Source organism: Saimiri boliviensis, chromosome 5, assembly GCF_048565385.1.
Source record: "Saimiri boliviensis isolate mSaiBol1 chromosome 5, mSaiBol1.pri, whole genome shotgun sequence".
NCBI classification, from domain to species: domain Eukaryota; kingdom Metazoa; phylum Chordata; class Mammalia; order Primates; family Cebidae; genus Saimiri; species Saimiri boliviensis.
Window position 1 is genome coordinate 2,417,350 of NC_133453.1, and position 26,970 is coordinate 2,444,319.

Below are 26,970 nucleotides of genomic sequence, written 5' to 3' on the forward strand. Positions count from 1 at the left end.
GGCCCCAGCGGACCAATGGATGGCCGGCCAGGCGCCCGGGGCGGGCGGGCGGGAGGCGGGGCCGAGCCGTAATTGACGAGCTCTTCATTAGAAACCAGGCGGGGGGGGCGGGGCCCGCAAGGGGAGGTGACGCAAGGCTACCGCAGCCAATGGCTGGCGAGCCGCCGGCGGGCGGGGCGGGGCCGGATCGGCTGACGGGCGTGCGGGGTGGCCTATTGCCGCCCGGCTCGGCGCTGGAGGGGGGAGAAGCATCATGGTTCAACGTGGGTCAATTTTTTGTGAATGAGGAGGGGAGGTTGTGGGGCCGCCGCCGCGGAGCACCGTCCCCGCCGCCGCCCGAGCCCGAGCCCGAGCCCGCGCGCCCGCCCGCGCCGCCGCCGCCGCCGCCGCCCGAGCAGCCTCCCAGCCTGGGCCCCCGGCGGCGCTGCGGCCGCGACCGGGCTGTCGCCGCCCGAGCTCGAGCCCGCTCGCCGGCGGGTGGCGGCGCAGGCTGAGGAGATGCGGCGCGGAGCGCCCGAGCAGGGCTAGAGCCGGCCGCCGCCGCCCGCCGCGGTAAGCGCAGCCCCGGCCCGGCGCCCGCGGGCCATTGTCCGCCGCCCGGCCCGCGCCCCGCGCCGCCCGCAGGCCTCGGAGCCCGCGGCAGGTGGACGCCGCCGGTCCACACCGGCCCCGCGCGCGGCCGTGGGAGGCGGGGGCCGGCGCGGGCCGCGCGCCGTGGGACCCGCCGGTCCCCAGGGCCGCCCGGCCCCTTCTGGACCTTTCCAGCCGCGCCGCGAGGCGGCCTCGCTCGCCGGGGCGGGGGCGCGGGGGTGGGCACGGCCGGCGGCGGCGCCGTCGCCCGGTGCGGGGCCCGCGCCCCCCAAGCAGGTGGGCTCCGGGCCGCGGGGAGTGAGGGCGGGGGCGGGCGGGCGCCGGGGCCGGGCGGGCGCCGTTTATGTAACTTTGTCAAATGCTGTGAGTTTGCAGAAAAACCTCCGCGCCAGGGTCCGCGGCTCCGCGCGTGTCGTCGCCGCCGTGAGCCCCCGGGGTTCGCGGGAGGGCGGGGGGCTGCCTGGGACCCCCTGGGCTCAGCCCGCGGGGCGTCCACAGGCCGAGACGGGGCCCGGTCCCGCTCGGGGGTGGGATCCGCGTTTCTCGGCGTAGCGAAAACACACCACGGAATCATAAGCAAATTGTCTTGTATTTACATTGAGCGTTGAATTATTTGACACTGTTCTAGCAGGAGACCGTGTGTATCAGTCGGAAAGGCCGGGGGTGGAACCCAGTGTACTCATTTAATGCACATCAAAAATTTGTAATAACTTGAGGCAGCTGATATGAGTGTTTTCTTTATTGCATGTTGTAAATTGACCTGCTGTGACACAATTTTCAAATAAAGCGTTGCGGAAATTAAACTTAAGTTATTTTAAAACTAATGACTTTCTTAACTAAATCCTAATTGCATGACTGTGGAGACCTACCTAATTGCTTGCTGAGAGCAGTTCTGCCTGCCCTCCGCGAGGGAGGAAAGGGCCTGTGTAGCCACTTTGCCGCCCCGTTTTTTCTGTTCAGGCTTTTCTGTTTATTCCCACAAATCACCGAAGCAGTTAAGGCCTGGGAGTAAACCTGTAAACAGCCCTGGCTCAGCGCCAGCCCAGCAGGACCGGGGAGGGGGATACTGGCAGGTTTGCACCTTGACCTGGTTTCACTTTTTCTTTTGTAATATGATCGTGGTTGCCTGGAGTTTTAATTGCTTCTGATAATTCTGTGCATTATTTTCGGGACCGTCCAAAGAAGGCGGGTGTGGTGGTTTCAGGCCCAGCCAGGGAAGGTGGCGGTGATGGTGGCGGCGGCTGGGGAGAGGGAGGGAGGGAGGGAGGGAGATAGAGTTAAGAAAACTCAGCTGCTTGTACACAAATATACACTAAAGCAGTTACAAAGCAACAAAAGTTATTGCAGAATTTTGCAGTAACTATGGCAACACAATTACTCCATTATAATTGGAAATGCGAAATGCCACCCAGTTAGAAGTTTTATCAGAAAGGAGTTTTGGATATCAAAAATATGTGAGATGTAATTTTTTTTCAGGTAGCTCGTGTGAATTCTAAAATCTGTCTTCAATTACCTATTTTTAAGACTGATCGCGCTTTCCCAGATAGTGTACTCTCTGGGATCCGTGGCATCTTTCCCCAGAAGAACTCAGATTTGTGTGGGAGGGAAGTATTTTCATGTCTTAAAAACACACCCCGACACATTGTAAGACTTGTATAGCTTTCTGTGTTCTGGGCTTTGATTTTACAGATCAAATGCCGTCCTAAAGAGAGCAGTAATCTATTAGAAAAGAAGCCGCTGTACTCAGCAGGCAGCTGTAACGCTGCCCTCTTTAGGGTTCTTTCTGCTGCAAGGAGAGCTGGCAGCAGGAGTGCCCCGGGGAGCCCTGGGCTAAGAGGCGGGACTGAAGGAAGATGACTGGACAGCACAGAGGCCTGGAAGGCCTAGGGACAAGGACAGATGTGGCCTCGGAGCCCTGCACCAGAGAGAATGTTCTGTGGTCAGCAGCTTTGTGGCAATGCAAAGTAAAAATCCCCAAATGCCATGTTCTCAGAGGCTTTGGGGGCTGTTGCTGTAGCGAGATGGGCAGAACAACCTGGCACGCGGGACACGTGCGGCTCGGGCAGCCCATCCGGACTCTCTCTGGCCAGAGACCTGCTTGAGAAGGGTGCCCTGTGGATGTTTACCAGGAGGACTCCAGTGCTGGAAGTTTCCACGCATTGTGGGGTTGCTGCAGTGTGATTTCCTTATAACTCTTTCGTTTAACTACTGCCTATTTATGCCCAGTAATCGACTTCCATTCTCCAGCTTCATTGTGAGGTTTCAATGCAGCGTGAATGGCTTTGAATTCCAGTCCTTTGATGTTGGGGGGTGGCACCAAAGGGAAGGCGACTTTGTGCTGTCTTAATTGCCGGAGCAGAAGAAACATTTCACTCCTGTAGAATTCGTCCTTACTGTTCTCTATTGAAAACGGCTGGGCTTTCATAGCTCAGAAGCTGCCACGAGTAATGTATTAATACCTGATGTAGGGCGCGCAGGAGCCTCAGAGGGCGAGAGAACTGCTGAGAGGCGGCGGGGTGGCAGGCTGCGGCCGGGCTTTCCCTCCGAGGCCCAGAATTGACGACTGTAGCTGGGGATGGGGGACATGGAGGGCTGAGGGGCCCAGTCTCCACCTAAGCTTGGGGCTGTGGAGCTGGGACTGAGCTCTGCCTCCTGTCTGTCCTGGGGTAGGGAGTCCGGGAAGGATGGACCTGGAGGGCGCGTTTGCTTTGATCTCAGGTGGTCAGCATATGCTGGGCTGTGTGGTGGGCTCTGGGTTTTTTGCCTTGACGTTAGAGGAAGGGACCTCACCTTCTGGTTCATGTGGGATGAGGGGTGCCATGTCAAAAGTGACGCTACCTTTGTATAGACCTTAAGTCATTCTTCAGTGTTTCTGTGGGAACAAGTGTCACTAAACAAAGGTCAGGAAGGTCTCTTCATACGGTCAGTTTCTTCTCTGGGGCTTCTGTGAATGGGAAGAGTGGGAACCCATTTCAGGGTGGCACGTGGGCTGTAGTGTCTGCAGCCTTAAATGATCACGTCCCCTTGCTGCGGCGCCCCTGACACACCTCCCACTCACTTCCTAGAAGAAAGGTTGGGGTCCTACACAGATCGCCTCCACCGTGACTCCCTGCATTACTGTCGGGGATGAGGATATCTTTCCTGGGGCAAGGAGATAATGCCGTGAGTAGCTGTCAGGTACCCTGTAGCTGACGCCCGGTGAGCACCTGCTTGGGGCCGGTGCTGTTTTGCACACTCACCACATAGGTGTCAGCACAGCCTTGCAGGTGGGCTCTGCCTCTGGAGGAACTGGGGGTAGGGTGAAATGGACCTCCTCCTGTCCCCTGCCTCTCCAGTCCCAAAGGCTCGTTCCTCTCCATGCCTCTGCTTCCGGGCCCCCGGTGATCTGGAAGCTGAAGTCCAGCTTGTCGAGGTGCTTGGGCGAACACAGCCTCTTTGAGAAGAGGACACATTGGAATACCTTTCTGGCTTCGTGTGCTTAGACTTTCTAGTGCTGTGCTGACTGTTCCTTGGAGCTGTTCGAGGCGTGTTTCGGAGGGGTCTGGGAAGTACTTCTGGCTTTCTCATGCTGTCTTGTGTTAAGTGTGGCGCTGCAGAACTGGAAGACATCGTGTTCCTCTCTTGAGAAGCCCCCAGGGCCCCTGGAGGGAGGTGTGGGTGGTGGAAGGGAGCCGGTGCTCGGAGTCCACTTCAGCCAGAGCAGCTTTTAGTGTTTGCTGTTCAGTCTGTTGATTACCTTGGAAGATTTGATCGCAAGAAGGCATTTGAAGACCAAAAACTTTGAAGAATTACCAGGTTAATCTACTCTTACAATACCAAGCCAGAAACCTTGAAGAAAATCTTGACAGATTTAATCCGATAAGAGTGTTTTAAAAATCTCTTTGGCAAAAGATTCCATAAGCCAGGCTAAGAGACAGCAGGAGAAAAAATACCCAACACATTATGCCTGTGTGAGCTTAATAGTCAATATATAAAGAGCTTTTACAGACCAATAAGGAGTGTGTGAGATCACCGTTGCGAGGTGGGCAGAGCACAGGAACATGCAGATCATGGCGGCTAGTGATGAAAGCCCTTAGCGCTGCCAACCACTTCAGCCCGGGAGAGTCCCTTTCTGCCCATCACGTGTGGGTTTCATGATTCCTGCTGCTGGTGATAACAGTAATTGCTATTTTGTAAGGTTTTTGCAGCGTTTAAATAAGTTAATGCATAGAAGTGGCCTTGAATATGGTCTGGCATGTAGTAAGCATGGTATAAATACTGGCTATTATTTATTATCGTTTGTTCTCTGGACAGACCAGTACACATTATATAAAATATTTTAGGGATGGGCGAGGTGCCTCATGCCTGCAATCCCAGCACTTGGGAGGCCAAGGCGAGAGGATCACTTGAGCCCAGGAGTTCAAGACCAGCGTGAGCAACATGGTGAGACCCCCATCTCTACAAAGTAAAACAATTGATCAGGCATGGTGGCCTGCACTGGTAGTCCCCATTACTTGGGAGGCTGAGGCAGGAGAATCAGGTTAGCCTGGAAAGTCCAGGTTGCAGTGAGCCGTGATTACTTCACTGCACTTCAGCCCGAGTGGTAGGGTGAGCCCCTGTCCTGTTCCCCCCAAAACAAATTTTATATCATAAAATTATCTGTTATATATAAATACAAAATGGTAATTATTGAATTGCTCTCTAGAAAAGTCTTCAGTGTCAAAATCTTAAGTGGCCATTTCCCTTGTCCCCACAATGCTACATTTTGAAATTTATTCTAAGAAAAGAATGTAAGTGTGTGGAGACAGGTGTGTGGAGGTGGATGCTGCATCAGTTATAAACGCAGTACCTGTCAAGCCCGCTGGCATTTGTGCACTGCGGTACCCTCCACGCGTGGACGGGCAGATGTGTGCAGCGGAAGAGGGAAAGGCAGGGTTCCGAGCAGCCCCCACGCCACCCGCTCTGGTTTTAAGTACTTAAGTCTCTAAAGTAACCATCAGGGGCGAGGAAACAGGGTACACTTTTATACATGGTATTGTAGAGGTTTTCTTGGTAAACATGTATTACTTTTTTACAATAGTAATTTTAAAATATTTAGATATTTCGTTTGGAAAGAAAAGTATACTTTTAAGTCCTTGACAAGTTGATAAATATGGTTTGTGACCGAAGAATTGGGGCACAATTGTTTTTCTGGCTCACACGTGAGCTCTTCAAGGTGGGGACTGCCCCTCCGGGTCTGGGCGGGCGCTGCTGCAGCCCGTCCTGCATGCAGTCTCCCCGGTTCCCACTGAAAGCAGGTTCGTACCTCCCATTCTCTTGCTGGAAACCCTGGCATGACTTTCCTGTATTCCTAGGATCCTGAGGCTGCAGGGCTCTGAAAGTCCTGCCCGACCCTGGCCTCATCTGTCAGCACTTGCTCCGTCTGTGAGGTTTCGGCTGCCGCTTGCTTTGCTTCCTAGCGCTAAGTCCCTGTTGGCCCCGGGCCTTTGCACACACTGTTCCCTTTCCTTGGAGCGGCTCCGTTTACGTCGCCTTCTCCAGCCCCTCAGTGCGTGCTCATCCTCCCATCCTTTGCCCCTGTGAAACAGCCTGACAGCTGCATTCCTTTCCTCCTTTCCGACTGCATTCCCTTGTGCAATTTCAACAGCTCATTGTGACATTCGTTGTTTAGTGCCACCTCTTGTACGAGCTGGGGCTCTGGAGGGTTGAGAGGCCCAGAGGGCTTCATGCCTGCTCTGTACCCTGTGCCTTGCAGAGTAGGTGCTTGAAGAATGAATGAATGAATGAATGACACAGTGTGGGTCTTGGGTGGGAGAGCCGGGGTGAGACCCCAGCCCGGCCCTGGCCCCTCTTCGGGGTTCCTGCCAATACTCTGGAACTGTCTGTTTCCCAGCACCCCTGCCCCCATCTGGGAACTTCTTGGACCTGATTTTGGAGATTACATGCTCTTAAGGAGATACCGTAAATGCGAGTGAAGTGGATTCCGTGATGCAGAAAGGAAGGAGAGGGAGACGGGCCTTCAGCACAGCTGTCAAGTGGCACATGCGGCTGTCGTGCCAAGGCCAAGGCAGGTGTGTGCGGCTTGTCCCCCAGCCGCTCTGCCTGGGGCTCCAGCATGCGAGGAGGCCAGCGGTGCTTCTATGAAGGAAGTTTTCTCAGCTTGTTTTAAATTCGGATTAACGACATTATTTAATCGCTTCTTGTTAGCCTCATAATTTTAATACGATGCCTTAGTATCTGCGTCCATAAGCATTTTGGAGTCTGCTCTGTGTAAAAACGTGTGTTGGGCTTTGTTAGTTTACTGTCTTAGGAAGCCTTCCGTCCGTGTGACTCAAGTGCTTTTGTTGGATTGATGTTTAAGCTTGAAACAATAAATCAGTTCTTATGACCTGGAAGGCTGAACCAGCATTCCAAGTGGGAGTGTTGTTCAGGTGGCGATGGAATAGCATCTTCCCCTGGGAATGGCCACCGTCCGGTTTGTGGAGCAGTTCTTTTTTAAACTGAGGAAGAGAAGTTTTTGTGGTATCTCCACTGGCCCCTGGTGGTGGTGTTGAGGGTCCAGTTGGGGTGTTCCTTGGGGACCGTGTTCCCTAAATATTTCTAAGTGATTAACTATTATTTTGCAAATACTCATTCTACACCCCAGGCCAAGTACTAGGTTTTACATGAGATGAGACTCAGTTGACACATTGTGTCAGATGCAGTGACCGGCCCCATGACCCCAGGCTTGATCAGGAAAGCTGGCCTCTGCCCACAAGAGGCTTTGGTGTTGGTGGGGACAGAGGAGAGATAGGAACTCAACAGGCAGGTGCACACGGGTCACTGTCTTGAGAACCAGGGCTTTGGCCGGAGGGCTTGGTGGGGACAGCTGTGGTACAAGAGCCAGGCCCAGGTGAGGGGGAGGAGGAGGAAGGTGGGTGGGTGCGAATGGGATGGGGCCCTTTTTAGCTAGAGCCAGAGTTTCGGGGCCACAGTAGGGTGAAAAGGCCATTGTGGCCAGATGGTGGCCTGGTGACTGAGGTCTCCAAGGCCAGAGTGCGTGAGCCAGCAATGAGCTGGGCCAACTGGCAGGCTGTCTGGGTGGGGCAGGGCGTGGCCTCCACCAAGGACTTCCTTGCCTTTTCACTTCTGTGTAGTCTTCTTGCATGTGACAGAGGATTTGCTTCTGCTCTTCCTGTTTTGTGCATTGGTGCCTGGCTCCATGTGGGTGGTGGATCTCATCTTGCTTGTGCTCAATTGGTCAAGGCAGTCCCATTCCCATGCATCCCACAGAGGCCTCCAGGTGGCCCACGGTGTGGCTAGGCTCTCGAGGGGGCACCTGCTTGTTGGTGGTGCTGTTGTGGGGCCTCTGCATAAAAAGCTGGGGCAGCTTCCAAAATAAGAGTGAGGTTAGGAAGGTGGTTCACATGCCGGGGACCCGGCCCAGTGGCTCTGAGAGTTCCTTCCTTCCCCCAGCAGTGCTGGTGAGAGTGTCCTCTGTGCTCAGGTCCAGGATTCTGTAGAGTAGCCGTCAGGACTGAAGCCTGCTTGGAGTCCTTGTAGAAACCGTGCTGGAGGGGACCTGAGCTGGCACCCCCAGTGCCACCGGCTTACACACCAGAGGCTCTGAGACTGAGCCCAGCTTGGCGCATCTGCAGGGGCCTTGCTGACTGGCACCATGCCATCTGAGTCGAGTGGCAGAAAGTGGAGCCCCAGTGGGTCAGCAGGATATGGCCAAGGGCGCCTGAGCTCTCGTCCTCCCTGTGGCCTGGGCTCATCCCAGCTGACTGTTGAGGACTCACCCACCCCCAGGAATCATGCCCAGGCCCTGTAAGCTCAGGGGTTAGAGTGTTCTAAGGAGGCTGTCCCCCATTTCACCTCTGGGGGCATTGGCCCCGGCCGCACAAGTGGGGCGTGGCTTTATTGGTGATGTAAGCCGTGCACCCTTGCTTGCGGGATGTGGGTGGCCCTCTGCCCCTTTGCACCTTTCAAGGGAGCCGTAAAGCAAAGCATCAGGAGGTTCTGGCACATTAAACCCCCTCCAGCATAACGTTTGCACAGAAGATCTTGGTAGGTGGTCACAGTCCCCATTTTTCGGCGAACACTTGATTGCTGGCGCAAGGGCTGTGTGTGGGAATTGCGCCCTGTGGCTGTCCAGGTCAGAGGGCCGCACGGAAGGAGACGTCACTGTTTTTGTTTTTCCTCCTTTTTTTTTTTTTTTTTTTTTTGTACAAACCAGTTTTATTAGGGAACTGCCCCAGGTGCACCTCTGTTCATGCTCTCCTTTTGAGTGCCCGCTGGAAGCATCTTGCTTTCCTTTGCCCCAAGTGTGCAGCGCAGCCCAGCCCAGCGTGGCTTGCTCCCCGGCTGGGGCACAGCTGACCTGCAGAGCGCTTGAGCGCGTGCCCGCCGCCATCCAAGGGCAGCAGCAGGCCTGGGCCATCACACCCCTGTCCACCATGGTGGCCTGGGCAGGATGGAGCCTGGCGTAGGAGCATCCAGCTCACCTCCCAAGCTGGTGGGACCGTTGACCTAGAGTTCACGGCCACCGTGAGCTCCCTCCGGCCTCTCCCTGAAGAACAGTGTCTTTCCGTGTCCATGCGCCGGCTTCAGCACACGTGGGCTGCGTTTGGACAAAGTTCTGTTTTCAGAATGCTTCTGGTTAAGTAGAGCGGGGGCTGTGGAGGGGCTCTTCTCTCGTTCACATGTTCTCCTGGCTCCGTGGTGCTCTCGTGGTGTGGGATGAGGGCCCTGGTTAGCAGACGTGCTAACTATCGTCACAGCACTGATGCGCCTGCAGCGCGGGACAAGAGTGATTCTCAGTGGAAATGTTTTGTGTCCCAGGGCTCTGGGGTGCTGAGGACAGAACGTGGGTGTCGAGTGAGCATGGGTTGAAGTCCCAGCGTCACTGTCATGACCTCACCACCTCAGCGAGTCCTTTGTCATCTGCTGAGTGAACGTCTCTCCCGCCGAGGCTCGACCTTCCTCTTCCTCGCCCGTGGCTCTGAGGACACACAGCCCTCTCTGCTGGCAGGTCTCAGGGCGAATGAGGAGCAGGGTATGTCCCCTGCCAGGGGCCTGCTGCTGACCAGGCCTTACAGGCACCTGCAGGGTTTTCTGGGACGCACACGCCCGCTCAGGGCCTCCCTGCAGCTGCTGGAGGTCGTGATGTGGACGGCTCCCCGAAGGACCTTAGTACCAGTTGAACAGGCTCTGGTCTGCCTTTGTCCTTGCAGGGACCATGTGAAAGCTTATGGAGATTAGACTCTGGAAAGCTCGGAAGCACCGTGATGCTTCCTGTGGGCACTGTCAGCCTCCAGGGTGGGCTGCACTGTCAGGCATCTGAAGGGCCAGCGTCCCTACGCAGCACGGAGAGCCCGGCTTGTGATGGTGGTCGAGCCACCGGGGCATGTCCAGGTTGTGCCTTGGCCAGTGTGATTCGTATTGAGGCCGGTGGCCCTGAGGATGACCCGGGCGGTCTGATGGACACTTTATGCCAGGGCTTTGCTGTCTGTGATGCTTCCCAGTGTTCTGGAGAGGGAGCTGTCGTGAGACTGTGGCTGTGTGTAAATCCAGTCTGCCCCGCTTCCCCTCCCCTTGGTTCTTTCGGTCCCTTGTCCTCACTGCTTTTGATTTGCATGAGCAGGGACCCCGAAGGACAGTGTGCATTTCGCCCGCTACCCCGGCCAGAAGGCTGCTGAGTGTGGCCGCGGTGGCTCGAGGGAGGCTGCATGGCTGGGGGTTGGGTCCGGGGTTGGTCTGCAGCATGCGGCTGCTCCTGGTAGCAAATCGAGGGGTGGTGCCGCTGTGGAGGCCAGGGAAGGCCCGAGAGATGGGCGAGGTCCGGCCGCGGCTGCGTGGTGCCCCGTGGGCACAGCTCCTTGGCAGGTGGAGGGTGGGAAAGGTACTCTAGGGGGAGTTTCGGGGTGTCTTCCAGTATTTTTTTGAGACACTCTTGCCTGGTTGCCCAGGTTGGAGTGCCCTGGTCCGGTCACCACTCTCTGCAGCTTCCACCTCCCAGGCTCAAGCGGTTCTCCCTCCTCAGCTCTCTGATCGGCTCGGACCACAGACGCATGCCACCATGCCTGGCTGATTTTTTGTATGTTTTGTAGAGATGGGGTTTCAGTCTGTTGCCCATGGCTGGTCTCAAGCTCCTGGGCCCAAACAGTCTGCCCACCTCGGCCTACCTAAGTGCTGGGATTACAGGCGTGAGGTGCTGCGCCTGGCTGGCTTCCAGTATTGAGCAGGGAGGTATTTCTTCATCAGATAAGATCTCTCTATGGCAGGTATAGGCACTGTGGCCTCAGGGAATTGATTGGCTTGTTTTCCCAGAAAGAGCAGGAGGAGGAAGTATTCAGTCACGGTTTGATCCAGCTCCTCCAGTGTCATCGGGGCAGCCTTGGGAGAGTGAGCTTCAAGGGAGACACAGGCCCTGCCTGCTGCTCCCTTGCCGGTTCACACCCAGCGGGAGGGACAGCCTCTTTGTCTTAGCAGGTCTCGGATTCACTCTGCTTTGGTCGGCTCCAGTCACGTGTTGGGCTCTGAACCAGTCACGGTGACCGGAGTGCAGAGTGCACCCAGTGGCCCAGCCTGGGCGATGGATGTGCCTCTTCTGGAAGCTGGCTGGGGAACTGGCATCCCTGGTATGGAATTCACTGATGTCAGGAAGGAAGGGGAAGGGGACAGATGCTGAGGACAGCACCTGCCGGTGGTGTCCTCAGTGAGGTTCCTCGTGGCTCACAAAGCCCAGTAGCAGTTCCAGGACAGCCTTGGCGTGGGCTCAGTGTGCACGGGCGCCATACCGAATGCTCTGCGGACCTCACCCCAGAATCCCAAAGCAGGTCTGCAGGAGGGAAGAGTGGGCCCCGTCCCAGAGGCGGAAAGTGGGCTCTCAGGACCTGCGGGAGACGGCCTGGGCAGGGGTCCCTGGCAGTGGAGGCTGACACACACCGGCCTCCCTGTGTCTCCACTGCTTCCTGGGTTAAACCCGGGGTTTTGGAAGTCAGGGCCCAAGTCTGCCAAAACAGCCAATAGGAAAGTGGATAGAAGTAACGGCAGCTCAGCAAGGGGCTCCTCCGCAACTCCTGTGACTGATGACTGGCTAGACGCACATGGCCTCGGGGAGGAGCCTGGGGCCCTGAGAGTGGGGAGGTGGGGCCGGGAAGGGAGGAGGCTGTATGGCACGGTCCCTGCAGCTGCAGCCCAGTGACACTGAGGGGCAGAGCGGGGGCTTCAACCAACAGGATGGTGGAGGACGGATCAGGGCCATGGCTGCCAAAGCGGGGCCCAGAGGGCGGTCCTTCCGGCTTCCCGGTCCAGCTGCCCTCTGGGGCCAGGCACCCAGGTCACCTGGAGGACCAAGGCTCTGCTGGTCATCTGAGGATGCTCCGGAGAAGGGTTGAGCCATGCTGGCTCATCTGTCCCTTGCAGAGGTGGGTGGGTGACTGAGTAGGCAGATGCAAACGTGACCTGGGCCCAGACACTTGGGGAAGCCCTGCTGCCTGCGTCTGCCTCCCTGCAGTGAGGGGTGTGCTAGAAGGGATGTGCTTTGCGATCAGGCTCGCTGGCCCTGCAGTGCGTGGAGAGCCGCATGGTCAGTGTGCAGCCCTTCCTGTCGAGGTCCACCCATGTGCAAGGTGGACGTCAGGATTTCCTCCTTGAGGGCATGTTGTCAGGATAAGCAGTGCAGGAGCCCAGCAGCCCAGCCTTTCCTCAGGCCCGGCCAGGCGGCATGAGTGAACTCTGCTGCCTCCCTCGGCTTCAGGGAGGACCTGCCCGGCCACCTCCTGCCATGTTTCTGCAGTGGGCATCTACTGTGTGCCAGGCCCTGTGATATTACATGTGGTTCCTAAGTCCCTGCACACCATTCCTCCCATCTGATGCTTGTGGACGCCACGGCCCCAGGTGAGAGCGGTGGGGTGGGGCCGTGGAGCTGAGCTGACTGCTGCTCCTGAGTGCCCAGTGCAGCGTGCCTAGGCGGGAGGCGCAGCTCCTCCGGGGCGCATCTTGGTTGGGAAGGAGAGTGAGGGGGGGATCGGCTGTTAGGCGGGGGCCCAGGTGTGCATCCCGGGGCAGCTGTGTTCCAGCTGCTCTGGTGCTATTCACCCACTGCTCTAAGCCTTGCTTTCTCTTCCACACAATCAGAATAGCAGTATCCCTGCCCTGGCTGAGTTGTTCTGGATCTAAAGCGTATTGTCCCTGTCAGCTGGAGTACAAGGCTGGCACAGAGGCTTCCTGAGGGCAGCCTGGAGCTGCCTCTGGTCACAGAGTGCTGTGCCTCGTCCTGTCTCTAGGCTGGAGGGAGAGGCAGAGAACCCGGAACCTGCACGTCCCTGCAGAGGAGGTCTCTTCCGGGGGAAGGTGGGGCATTTTTCTAACGTAAGGTGTGGGAGGCTCTCCTGGGCGTTGTGTCGGTGGTGGCTGGCCCTGTAGTCCTGGCCAGGCACGCAGCGGCGGGACTGAGGCTGGAAGTGGCCTTCTGGCCTGGGTGCATAGGGGGGTCTTCTGGTCACTCTCTAGCCCCTGCCGTGGCCATACTGGTGCTTGTGGGCCCGAGGCTGCTTCAGTGGGTGACTCCATCCAGGCCCCCTGTGAGCAGTCCCTTCTCTCTGCCATCAGCTCCCACCGCAGTTCCGGGACTACAGCCCTGCAAATGTCCCTCCCCCTCAGCACACATGTACATGCATGTGCACATGCTGCACGCGGGGCATTCCCACCTTGCACTCGCACACCCCGGACACGCGCACACGATCCTGCAGATACACACTGAGCACATGCGCGCACTGCGGTCCGTGTGCAGCACGAGCGTCTGGCTCCTCTGGCCTGATTCCTGGTGAACGGAAAACAGACACTCATCTCTGATCGCTGCCACTTAATGAGGAACGGTGGAGCTTCTAGAAAATGAGTGCATCTGGTGATGGTGGCGAGGGTGGTGGAGTCCTCCCTCCTCAGGCACGGTTGTCACCCATGGAGACACTGCATTTTCACTGTTAGAACTGGGCTCTCTCTGGACAAGGGCCAGCCTTACTAGGAGTGCAAGTTCTCAGTATTGTCTCTACAGAGGGCCTGGGGGATCAGAAGCCAGCACGCATGCAGCCACCCTTCCCGGTGGGCCCTGGGGTGTGGCTCTTGCTCCTCTGGGTTGTGACTGGTTTTTGGGAAAGTCAAGCTGGTGCCCACGGGTTTTTCTTACTGTGTTGGTATTCTTGGTTTCCCAGTGCTGTTGTGAAATTCCAGGCCCAGACGTGGTCTGGCGGCTTGTCTAGATAGAGCACGAAGTGGCACTCCAAGCCTGGATCTGCATGGAGGCCCCACGCGCCAGCATCTGTGGGCTCCAGCCCACAGTCCGCAGGAGTCATCTGGGCCCCAGAGGCCTCGCAGCCTCCCCTGGCTGGCTGGCCACGCCGGGATGCCCCCAGAACCTGCACCCTTGGCTGAGGCTCCTCTTGGAAAGGTGGTTTTGAACTTGTGTCATGTCGTTCCCGTGGGCAGGACACACTGTCATCTGCCTGTGGTATGACACATCTCTCTTTGGTCTTTCCTCATCTTCTGGTGCCACCCATTTTCATACGGACACTGACGATGGCTCCAGTTCCGTGTGTGAGCATTTGAGTCTCAGCGCCTGTGACCTTGACTCCCACTGTGTCCGCCCAGCAGCGCCGTCAGCGCAGTCAGGCCTCGGACCTGATTGTCAGATCTCTGAGATGTGGGTCTCAGCCTCTCTTCCCTGTCCTCGACCGTCAGCCTTCTTCCTCTGCCCGGCCCTGGCATCCCGCGGCTCCCCATTGTCTAGAGCGGAGCACAGGCCTCTCTGCCGTGCCTGCAGGCCACCAGGGTTCAGCCCAGCCTCCCCGACCCAGATTCCTTCTCCTGCATCCTTGGGTCTGGCCACAGTGCTTCGACCTTGTTTGGGACACACCTGAGCTTTCCTGTCCCTGGTCCCCTATTTACCTTGCCTCAGGGGGCTTGTTCAGGGCTCCCGAGGCAGAGCTGGAGACCTAGACTGCTTTCAGGGGGCCAGTGGCCTCCTTTTGATTCTGTAGCGGCAGAAAGTGTCATCCTAACCTCCATGCTTCCTGGGTACTCACCATGGCTTCCCTGGCCCCTGGCCCTTTGTGAGTTGGAGTCAGTAATGGATGAGGCTGCAGTGAGGACCTCTGTGTCCTGCTGTGTCACATGGTCCTTCTGGGGCTCCTGGTGGCATCTGTAGAGTCCGGGACGGGCGTGTGTGTGCGCGTGCACGTGTGTACATGTGTGTGCGTGTTCCTGATCACAGGCCAGCCGGTGGGCTGTGCTGTACACCTGGCGCTGCATGGGCTCCTGGCACAGGCAGGCAGGAGGCTTGAGGGGAGGGAACGGGGCTCCTGCGGCCGCTCATTTCCATGCTCTAGCTCTGCCTTCCGGCTCTAGCCACCAACAGGGAGCTGGGCGGAGGCAGAGCTTCCCCACTGCTGAGCTGGGCAGAGTTGGGCCAGGAGCCCCATTTTCTTCAGTCCTCGGAATCGGCCCGGAGGCCCCCTGAACCCCTTGCCACCACCAGCCAGTGCTTCTGCCTGCTGAGGGCAGCTACCCCGATGTGTACTCCCATGTACTGAGCTCCAGCAATGTCGCCTCCGGCTAAGGGAAGCTGAGGCCACGGGTTCTTCCTGAGGCTTGGAGGAAACCTTTTACCTGAGGTGCTGGGGAGAGGGTCTCCACTCAAAACAGGCAGGGCCTGTGGGCCTCTGATCCCAATCACACCAGTCACGTGGAGATGGCCAGGAAGCAAGGTGCCCTGCTCGGGAGAGAGAGTGAAGATGGAAGAAAAGGGATGGGAAGTGCTCCTCCGAGGGAGCCTTGTCCCCATCCCTGTGCACAGAACCCCTGCAGTTCTGTTCTGCATCCTGGCTCCCTGGAGCCCTTGGACTGGTGCCTCCACGTCAGTTCCGGGGCCTGGGGGTGCACAGAGGAGCTCCGATCCCCTCCTCAGGGCCAGTGTGTGTCACACCTTTCTGGTACTTGGTCTGAGGCCTGATGTATTTGGAAGTTGGGTTTAAGTTGTTGTGTTGTTAAAATGTCTTTGCATGTATTTGAATACAAATCGGCATTTTTGAGGTCAGAAGCGGGGGGACAGAGCGTAGAGTATGTGGTGCTGGGCCCACATCCACTGAAACAGACTAGGCTCATCTTTACGGCGCAGGACCCGTTCCTTCCGACGCAGGGCACTTTGCCTTTCTCCTTCCTTTCTGCCCTTTCCTGTGCCTGTTTTTGAGATGGGGCCTTGCTCTGCTGCTGAGACTGGCGTGCAGTGGTACTCAGAGCTCACGGCCACCTCACTGCCGCCTTGATCTCCTGGATTCCATCCATCCGCCCGCGTCAGCCTCCGGAGTGGCTAGGACTGCGGGCGTGCACCACCGCATCGGCTTTTCTTTGTTTGCAGAGACGGGTCGTTGTGTTGTCCAGGCTGGTTTTGAGCTCCTGGCCTCAAGGGATCCTCCCACCTAGGCCTCCCAAAGTGCTGGGATTACAGGTGCCAGCCACCATGCCTATCCTCAGTTTTTCTTTTTCTTAAACACTTCCATATGATAGAGAGAGGTACTAAAATATGTCATCTTGAATGTGGCTTTAGGGAGTTGATGGATCTTCTCAGCCCACGCAGGTATCCCAGATTACGAGTGCCTGATCCAGAGGACCTGGGATCTGGGTGGCCCCTAGCAGCCTGGGCGTCTTTCCCTTCACCGTGGTGTGCAGCCAGGCCCCCGTGGGTTTTCTGCCTTTGCAGAGCGCGGTGGAGGGATGCACACGCGCTGCTTCCCCGTCTGTGTCCGGGCTGTTCCTGGCCTGCCATTAGGGGCAAGAGTGGACCGCGCCCCGTTACTCACGTCAGCAGACCTCTCGCTCGGTGCTCAGCTCCCAGCCCTCGCCACTCTTCCAGCCGCCCTGCCCTCCAGCAGTTCTCACATCTGTCCTTGTCTGGCCTTGTCGGCCGGGCTGAGGCTGTCTGGGGCGCTCTGTGGACTGTGTGGACGAGCTTTATCCTGGCCGTGTCCTGTTTCCACCTTGTGTCATTTTTCTCACTCCCCAGTCTCTGTGGTCCACCCCTGCCCCAGCCACCCTTGAGGGAGGGGCCATCTGCTGGCCAAGGCGCCGCTCCCCCCGACCCTGTGCCCTCGAGTGAGAGCTGCCGAGGCGGCTTCCTCTCTGTGCTCTCTCCTACCGGGAACAAATGGAGAGAGAATTAATGGGAATGGATTGGCCGGGCACTCTTTCAGCACACTGGGTTTGGAAAACTAACTCCTCCTCGTTGCTTCATTGTGGACGAACTGTACTTGCCCTGAGTTTCTCTGTGGCTGTCGGAGGAGCCAGGTGAGGAGGCATCTGTTCTGGCTGAGTGCCTGAGAAGCCGGCCACTGCCTCCCCTCCCGCCCACGCGGCCTCAGATCTGATTTCAAGCCCTGCTCCATCTTCCCACAGGCAGCTTTTTCCTTCTTTCAGATTCCTAACTCACAGACACTGATGTTGGTCCAACCTCCAAGCAAGGGTCTGCTCAGTGGGTGTGCACTTTATGGGAAGATGCAGGGCTCAGAGCAGTGCCAGGGCCTCTGGGTTGCTAGGGGCATCATGGTGGAGGACTTCCCCTGCGGGCTGGAGCCAGGGTCAGGGTGGCCACAGGAAACAAGTGCGTCTACCTGGACACTGCGGGCCTTGGATGAATGGGACGAGATCCGAGAACTGGACTGTGAGTCCGTCATGGAGAATGCTGGGGATTAAGCCAACCATGCCTGTAACATGGACAGTCACGCAGTGAAATGGATACTTCACTTGAGTTTTTAGAAAGTGTAAGCTGTTGCTCATGCCTGTAATCCCAGCACTTTGGGAGGCCAAGGCAGGTGGATCACCTGAGGTCAGGAGAGACTACTAGCCTGGGCAATGTGGTGAAACCCCATCTTTACAAGAATTCAAAAGCTAGCCAGGCATGATGGTGGGTGCCTGTAATCCCAGCTACTCGGGAGGCTTGAGGCCAGAGAATCGCTTGAACCAGAAGGTGGAGGTTACAGTGAGCCAAGATTGCACCATTGTACTATAGCCTGGGCAACAAGAACCACTCTGTCTCAAGGAAAAAAAAGGAAGGAGAAAAAGAGAGTGCAGGCTGACTGTTAAAGAAAGCTCCCACCTTGGTGGGCTGGCTTTTCCTGGCCTGGCCCCACCCATAGGTGCCCTGGGCTGTTTCTCCCTGTTGTTGGGAGAAGTCAGGGAGGCCCTGGGAGGTCCACAGAGAGGGCACTGTGGTTCCGGGTTTAGCCTCTGCCACTTGGCCCGTCCAGGTCACTCTGGGAGGTCCTACCCCTTACATGATCAGAAAGGTACAAAGTGGAAAACGTGTATCTTGTATTGCCTGAGAGTTTTATTAAAGCATTTCCGGTATCATTAATATTAGAGGAACTAAATTGGCAGAATAGATCAGCACTACAAATAAGCAGTTACTGTAATTGGGAAAAATACTAATGTTTTAATTTGCATATGTGGCAGAAGCCTCGTCTTATGATTGCTTTGATAATAAAAGACAGGCTTGAGTTTCACCAGTGCAAGCAAATAAAGAATCCATTAATTCTATTCATTTAAAAAAGCGATATTCCCAGCTTTTGCAGTGACAGTTTAATAATGAGGGTGCCTAATTTTAATCTGCTACGTGGGTGCAGGCCCTGACGAACTTGGGAAGGCGTCTCCTGTTGGTCTGAGTGTGTGCTGGTGTCCTGAGGAATATGGGGATCCCAGCACTCAGCTGCAGCAGAGCCCTGGGCCCTGGGGAACAGTGTGGGACTTGCATCTGGGACTGCATTGCTCAGGCCCCCAGAGCGCAGTGAGCAGTCTCAGCTGGTGGAGTGTGTGTGCGTGTGTGCGTGTGTGATGTGGAACTGGCTGTGGTAGTTTAAGTCCCTCTGGCTTGAGTCTTTTCTAGGGGCTCTCTCACCTAGGAGGCTTTGTACTCTCCTCCCCTAGGGGACATTTGGCAGTATCTGGAGACGGTTTTGGTTGTCACAGCCGGGGGCGTGGCACTGGCCTATAGTAGTTTGAAGCCAGGGTTGCCACGGAGCATTCTACAGCATCCCAAGATGTCCCTGGGGTGGGAAGACCTCTTGTCATTGAGCCCAGAAGATGAGCATTTATTTAGTATCTGAAGTAAATGAGACTGCATTTGACCGGCATGGATTTTGTTCCACTGCACGGTTGTAGAACTTAAATAGTAATTTTGAAAACGCTTGGGACAAGTGACATATATCATTTACCAGCTTGGGGGTGGGGGTGAGGAAATGAAACCAGCTTTCATTTACATGTTTTTGCATGTGAATAAAATGTACCTTTATCGTCTCCTTTCCCTTTCTTTTCATTTCCCCTCTTTCAGATTTGACAAATGGGTTTCGATTCCCCAGAACTGACATTTTCCTAGCCGAGCGTGTTTTGCATGCAGATGTCGTGGGAGATAACAAAGAGGCATGTTTGTGTTGTAGTGACTACATAAAAAGGAAGGATACTGCTGAATTGTAAATTGCATTTTTAGAATATGCTAAAACGAAGCCCGGGAGTCATTTGTCTTCGCTGAGGCTCAGCTCAGCTCGCTGTGTGTTTTCATTGTAGTGATTGAGGAAGGCGGTCGCGGGAGGCAGCGCCGTGACTCTCGGTTCCTAGACGGTTTCCTTCCTCTGAGCGTCGCGCGTGCGTCACGTGCTCAGGTGACAGCTCAGTCGCCATAAATACACTTTAAACACCCTGATGCGTGTGTTGCGTGTGGGATGCTGTTGTCTCAGTCCCTGCCACTCATTTTCTCAGCTATCGGGACGTGAACCATGTTTGCTCCTCGCATCCGGGAGGTGCTGCTGAGGGGCGACCTCGAGCCGCAGGAAGTGTGTGCTGTGCATGGGGAGGTTTAAACCAGGTGTCCCTCGTTTTCCAAGGTGGGCCGTGAAGGCCGAAAGAACGACAGGCCTCTGAAGCTGGGGACAAAGCGGGGAAGAATCCACACGAACAGACGGTTTGGGCAGTTTGTTAGATTTACGTGTGTGTGTCCAGCCTTTGAATATTAAAAAAAAAATGTCAATTGTGGTAAGAAACACCTAACAGAATTTGCTGTCTTAACCGTTTGTTAGCATACAGTTCAGTAGTGTTGACTATATTCGCATGGTTGTGAATTTCTAGAATTTTTTCATCTTGCAAAACTGAAACTATTAATATATATCCATCAAACAGCTCTTCTATTAGAAAGAGCTAATAGAACTTCTTTTTAAAGGCAGGCAGTTCTTCTCAAACACAGGTTACTGTCAATCCTGTGGTGAACTCAAAAGTTTGCCAACTATAGAGGGAAAGATGGGAAGAAACAAATGTTTATTCAGTAACTATAGATACACATATAAAAATGTGTGCGTATTATAAACGTAGACTACGTAGTAAATGTATATTTATAACATACTGTGTATAATTTAATGTAAGTGTATATTAACACATCACTTACATAACGTGTGTAGGTGTGCGTGTGCGCACGTGTGTGCGCGTGCACATCCCAGGTTCACCCGGAGGCGCGGGTCACTGCAGAGCTGGTGCCTTCTGTGCTGCTCTTTCTTCCCATTGCCCTGGTCTGGATCTCCAGAACTGAGTTCTCTTCCTCTGACCTCTTCCTCTGAGTGAATCAAGCCTCACGAGGGCCCTCTTGGCTCTGGCACCCTTGGGCCCACGCTGTGTCCCTGACCCCTTTTTGAATCGGACACCCTTTTGAAAGGGTCCCACCCAGTGGTTCCAGCCCCGTGGAGTCTCGGTGCCCCCGGCTGGACGCAGGCCCGCCTCGCCCCACCCCAGGCCAATTGGAGCTCCGCAGCCTCTTCTCTGCGAGTCACCGTGCAGCTGCGGCCGGAGCTTTCTATCCCCCTCCCTCAGCCGCAGCGTCTGGGCGCAGGCACTGGGCCTTGCTGAGTGTTCTCACCTTTGCTTCCTGTGACCCCGTGGCAATGCAGGTGCTGCTCTCTGGCCTTCCCATCGGAGCGGATGAGCCAGGGGCCTTGGCAGCCAAGGGGAGCGTGGAGGAAGGGCACTCCTCCCAGCCTGGGGCTCCTCAGGGCTGCCGGGGGGATGGTGCCCATCCTGGGTATGAAGGTAGGGTAAGATGACTGGGCCACCAAGGTGGGGGTTGTGGGGAGTGCCAGGGAGGCCCCGCCAGGAGCTGACGCTCAGAGCAGGGTGGGCCTGGGCCGGCTTAGGCCGAGGGGACCTGCCAGACCCCTCCTGGGAGCTTGGACCTCCGCCTTGGGCCTGGGCGGGGGCTGCGCTTGAGGCCCTGGAGGGTGACAGGCAGAGGCGGGCAGTGGCCCCACAGCAGGAGAACGGGTGAGCCTTGGTGTGTGTCAGTGATTGCTGGCATGCCCACATCATCGCACGCTCTGCTTTCCTCTGGCACTGGCCGGCGCATCTCCCCGGAGCTCACTCAGCTGTGCGACACCCAGCATTTGCAGGGCCCTTGTCCCTGGGTTGGTCACCCGGCTTTGCTCCTCCCCACCCGGCGCTCATTCCCCTCTGGCTGGACTCTCCCCTCTGTCCTCAGAGGAGCAGCTCTGCCTGGTGGCCTCCGCCCCCATCTCCTGCCTTCCCAGAGTGACTTGCTCCTGGGCTCCCTGTCACTTCTGCATCACTTGGCCCGAGGCCTGTTTCTTCCCGTGGTGTCTCCTTCCCTATGGCACTTTCTCTTTACCTTCCTGTCCCACTCTGCAGCTGACACTGAAGGTTCGCCCGCATGCCCGGTGCTGTGTGCGGGCACGTGAGTGAGCAGGCCCAGCATGGCACCTTTCCTGGGAAATGAGGGAAAGAGGGCTGCTTCCTGGGGAGCCAGACAGCGCTTGGCAGTCTGTGGGAGGCCTGTTTGTGTCCTCTTTGTTTGAAAGACTTTTGCCTCAGGCCAGATCGTCCAGCTCTGCCGAGGCAGGAGGGAGAGTGGGGGATACGTGGATTCCTCCAGTAGACACGAAGAGCTCCGGACATGCCCGGGTCATGGTTCCTGGGGTCATCGTTTCAGGCCCCATCCGCGTCCTGGGAGTGAGGGGGAGCCCATGGAGGCCTGCAGAGGAGAGTGGGAGGTGGGGACAGGGACCTCTGGGCGTGGCCCCCATCAGAGCGATGGTCCTGGTGATGCTGCCGTCTGGGTGGTGCTCGTTCAGGGTGGGCGCCGGCCTGGTGCAGTCTCAGAACTGCCATTGTCACGCTGGGCATATGACTCAGCTCTTCAGCTCCCAGGGCCCACGCCTTCCCTCTTCCAGGCCATTGTCGTGTGGACCCCAGCTGCCAACTCCCGTCTCCATCCCGGACTCTGCTTTAGGGCGTCCTCGCCCTGGTCACCCTGGAGGTGACGTGTCAGGGTGCTCATCTGCCCCAGGAAGGAAGGAGGTCCCCAAGCTGTCACAGATTCTCAGTGGGCTCCTCTCCCACAAACGCCTCAGGGTCCAAGGGGCAGCTCCCGGGCCAGATCCACGTGCACAGGGCATGTCCCCAGGCTGAGAAGGGCACCTGCCGGCCGCAGGCATTCCCTGATGTCGGCCGAGGGGAGGGGCACCGCACGTTGCTGGTCAGAGGAATGCTCCTAGATGTGGCATCACCCCTGGAGGCCCATGGCCTCGTTAGGCTTTCTGAAAATGAGGTTTGAAAAACAGCCGTTTTGATGTCTGTAGAATTCCTGTTTCAGGGAAAATTAGAGGTCCTTGAGGTGGGTGTAAAGCCAAGCAGGTGGGGCGTCCCCCCGCGGCATCTGGAGATAGTCCCAGCGGAAGGAAGGTGGCGTCACGTGAGCCCAGCTCAGCGTGACGATCGGTCTCGGGCCTGGTCCTGTCTGCCAGACTGTGCCCAGTGTCTGAGATGCCCACCCCGGGTCCTGGCAGGTAGTGTAGGGTACTGGGGGTCTCTTCACCCTGTTGGGTCTTTCCACAGGGTTCGGGCCCCAGCCGGGACATGCTGTCAGCCCTGCCCCTCGTAGGAAGTTGGCGGTGAGACTGGCCTTGTGGCCTCCTACCCGGGCCTCGGCTGCTCCGGGTTCGTGGTCTGGGAGAAGTGAGGCAAGATACATTATGAGTCCCTTTGTGGGAGGAGAGCCTCATGCTCCCTCCCTTGTGATGACGCACTGAGAGGTGGGGGTGTCTCCATAGCATACGGGGCCTCCAGTGGGGTCCCGAGAGACCCGTTGGTGGCAGAGAGGATGTTGGGGTTGGGGCAGCCCTCGGGACAGGTGCAGCGCTGCAGTGTGGAGCAGGCTTCTGCTGGCAACGTGTGAATTTGCAGTCAGGACCCCAGACATCCTGGGGCCTCCGTAGGCACATGTGGCCTGTGAGCCAGCATCTGTGGGGACAGCACCCTTGTAGTGGCTTTGGTTAGAGGACAGCCTTGTAACTTGTGGTGGCGATACTTCCTGGACCGGGGCAGCCGATGCCTGGGCACTGCTTTTGGTTTCAAGTTCAGAGTCAGAGTGAGCAGAGGTAGCCTTTGGGCTGCCATCGAGGCTGGGCCCCTCGTGGCCTTGGGAGGACAGCGGCCCCACAGGCTGGAGAGGTCTCTGGAGCATGCTCACAGGTGAGGTGTTGGTTCCGAGTGACTGTGCCTGGCAGGCAGGGGTGTGAGTGGGGGAGTGGTCTGTGCCCAGGAGGAACGGGCGTGGAATGGCTCCCTTTTGGATAAGGACCTGTCCTGAAGCCTGCTGTCATTGCACAGCCCCATTTTGTGCTGTCATTGTCATCAGTGTGTCCTAAACATTTTGTGCTGCTACTCATCCTCATGGAGCCAGGTCCCACCAGGACCCCACCACCCGCCACGCGCCTGTGTGCTGAGGGTTTGCAGTTGCAATGTTCTGTTGAGCACTGTGGCTTTTTAATAATCGTTACTCAGGTATGGCCACCCAGGCTGTATTCAGGAACACATAGTCTGAACTAACAAGAAGGAACTGGGGGCCCCGGGCAGTCAATGGCTGGATGGCGTTCGTCCCCTGCCCCTGGGGTGGGCCTTGTGCTCCCAGCAGGTGGTATGTGTGATATGGTTGGGAGACCACCTGACTGATGGCAGTAGACATGTGCCCTTGGGCCAGGGCAGTCAACAGAGTCTGTGTCCCACCTCTGACGGTGCGGCGGTGACATCCGGGGCACCATCAGGAGGGTTCTGAGCACACAGCACCTTCCTTGGTTTTCGGGGCATGGAGCATCATTGCCCAGAACCTGCCAGCCTGCTTTAGGGACCATTGAAGGACACACTGAAGTGGAATCTGACGAGGCTGGCCTTGGAGCATCCAGCAGGCTATGGACAGGACCCGATGCGGTCCAGGTGAGGCTTGCAGTCAGGCTGGGTTGCTGCCAGGCACTCCCCTGTTCTCCAACCCCCTCCCCCACAAGGGCCAGCAAGAAGCCTTGGTGGGGTGAGGTCGTCTGCAGTCAGGTGGGCGCTCACTGGTTGACGCAGCCTAGACTCCCAGGCCTCCTGGGGGCCATGGAGGAAACGCCCATCCAGAGTGCCTGGTGGTGGGTGCTTCCTGGCAAAGTGTCCCCATGCAATCTTCCACCCCAGAACACCCAGACCACCCATCAGCTGCGTTGCTGGAGCCTGTGCGTGACTGACACGATAGGACCTTCTCCTGCTGTCATCCTGGGGGGCTGCGATGGCCTGTGACTTCCCTCTGTCCGTGGTGTTTGTGTGCCAGGGAGGCGTGAGTGCCATCCTGTGGACGCTGTGAGGCGTCGCTGCTCACTGAGGTTAGTGGTGTTTCCCTGGCGGGGCTGAATCTGCCTGGAGGACGCTCAGCCCTAAGGCAGGCGCTTCGCTTCGCTTCACTCATCCTCACGGTGGGGTCTGGCTGGCTGTGGGCCACCAGGTGTCCTTGCAGGCCATGTGAGGACAAGTGAGTGGACAGTCTGTGGCCTGGCACCAGACTCGGGGCAGGGGTTCAGGGAACGTGTGGGGACATGTGTGGATGGGAGGGTGGGTGGGTGAAGTCCCCGGGCCTGCAGGACAGCAGAGAGACCAAGCTGGCTCTGACACCTCCAGGGTCGCCCTCCGCTCTCCTGGTTCCCAGGCCCCCAGTTCTGGTGACTTCTTCCTACGTGGCTGCCCTTCCCCAGGCACCTCTGGGTGTTCCCGCTGCCTGGTTCCTGGTGTCAGTGTTCTTCACAGCTCTGTGGACCCTACCTAGCTCTGCGTGTTCCCCTGGCTGACCCATCAGACCCCTGCAGCTGCCCTTCCTGCCTGCAGCAGACAGCTCCCCAGTCTGTCTAGCTCACACCCACCCCTCCAGGTGCCCAGGCGCATCTCCCCTCACCTGAGTCTTCAGGCCATGAGCCTTAGGGCCTGTGTCTCTCCCTGGATTGGGGCTCGGATTTGTGCAGGCTGCCGTTCATCCGCCGCCAGCATGGGCCTGTGCAGCGGACAGGGACCCGAGCCAGCTTGGCTCTCGCTCAGGTTCAGGTGTCTCATTTTGTCAGAAATTTGAGACCTTCTGCTTATCTTCGATACTCTGAAATTTAAGATTTATCCCCGTTAGGGAACATGAGTTAACTTAGTTTCCAAAGGCTTATTTCCTGTTCTGGGGGGAGGTTCCCTCCTCTCTGGTCACCCTTGTCATCGTCGCCGGCATCATCGTCAGTTTCCTGCAGCTCCTCTGCCCTGTTTTCCTTTGGTGGGATTTCTGTGAATGCCATCTTGGCCGCTGGCTTATTTCTCTGATATTTACTCAGTGTGGTCTCCTCGTTCCCCTGTGCGGTTTCGTTCTGCTGTTCACCGCTGAAGCTCCAGACGCGCCTCCCTGCTGCCCGCTGCTCTCTGGTTTGCATCTGCTGGTGCCTGTTCTGTGGACGCCACGGCATCGCCATTCTCTCTGCCACTCCTTAAGAGGGGCTCGAATTACTGCTGTGTCTTCCGGGCTCAGTTTTTCTGTGTATCTTGGTCATTCTTTTTCTTCAACTTTTCCTTAAGTGGCTGGAACATTGTTCATATCAAGAATGCGGGGAAGATACATTTCAGATGGTGTCAAGGCTTAACTGTAAAAAGCAAAGCAAGAGAAATTACCAAAGATAATTGGGGCATCAGGGACCCGTCCTCATTGACCTGGGATCTCTAGGAGCTGAAAAAGATGCAATTGACAGAATAAAAATGGCAACTTTTGAGCAGATAAAGATATTAGCAACAAAGTCATTGAAGAAATGAGAGTTTTGAAAAAATATGTGTAACATTTGACAAAGGCGAGATGGGCGGATCACCTGAGGTTGAGGGTTCAAGACCAGCCTGGCCCACACAGTGAAATCCAGGCGTGATGTCTCGTGCCTGTAATCCCAGCTTCCTAGGAGGCTGAGGTGAGAGAATCGCTTGAACTTGGAAGTTGGGAGGTTGCACTGAGCTGAGATTGCCCCACTGCACTCCAGCCTGGGCGGCAAAGTTAGACTCCATCTCAAAAAAAAAAAGAAAAAAAAAAGTAACTTTACTATGGAGAGAGCTCTTACGAATTGTAGAGAATTTCTGGCCAAAATTAGAAAATGAGTGCCCAGTGAGGGCCAGCAAGTGGACGGTCCATGGCCTTGCACCAGACTCGGGACAGGTGTTCAGGGAACGTGCGTTCAGAGGAATCCTGGCTGACAGACTCCTCAAACCCCCGAGCACCCAGAGAGATGCCCGGAAAAGTCAGCAGAGGTCACGCTTTTTACCCAGCTTGGCAGAAGTTGGAAAGAGAGATGGTGTCCATCACAAGGGAGAGCCCGGAGGTCGCAGCAGCCTCGGGCAGGGCTGTAGAAGGTGTGCATCGTCACAGCCTCTTTGGAAGTGGTTCTGCTCACTGTTCTGATGTGAGAAATAGGAGCTATTTCACTCCTCCTCCCTCCCAGGGCTGTGTTCCCAGGGCCCAGACCCCAGGACCTGAGGTTGTGTGCACCGGCAGTCCCTTGCACTGTTGTTACAGATGTTTGGAGGAAAGTCTGTGCCTATGAGTAGGAGAGCGGTTGGCTACATGCTGGCGCAGCCTCCTGCTGGACGCCTCCGAGAGATGGTGTCGTATGAGGAAAGGAAGATGCTGAGAAGTCTGTAGGGTATGATTTCATTTTTGGAGGCAGTGACTGCCTGGTGTGTGCGTGTACATATGTGCACTTGTGTGCATTGTGAGTGTGTGTGTATGTGTGTGTAAGGAATGGAGGGAAGTGTGTCCGGCACCCGCGCATGGGGAATGGAGGAAAGTGTGGCTGGCACCACGCCGAGGTTTCTTGTTGGGTATTTGACAGTGAAAGCCGGAGAGAGAAAGAAGCTATTGCTCTGAAAATGCAGTCGTGTGTCTGTTGTGTCTGTCTGTGTGGACTGCCTGCTTGTGTGCGTTGCTGCATATACTCTGTAGAGGGGACGGAGCTCCTGGTGCACTGGAGGCCGGGATGTAGGAGTGGGAGCTGCACAGCAGCA

The 26,970-nt window shown here is 56.7% G+C and overlaps 1 protein-coding gene across 6 annotated transcripts in view; it reads left to right on the plus strand.

The window, feature by feature from the left end:
* The first annotated feature begins 211 nt into the window (after window positions 1–211).
* The window catches only part of HDAC4 (histone deacetylase 4), a 340,829-nt gene continuing 314,070 nt past the window's right edge, over window positions 212–26,970 (plus strand). For 2 of the 6 annotated variants that reach the window (XM_039469907.2, XM_039469912.2), the window contains exon 1: window positions 321–552. The gene's annotated coding sequence lies outside the window, so the exon portion shown is untranslated. Of the gene's footprint in view, window positions 264–319; window positions 553–806; window positions 868–26,970 lie in introns of those variants that run through there. The other 4 variants (XM_039469908.2, XM_039469911.2, XM_039469910.2 and 1 more) reach the window with 4 other exon arrangements.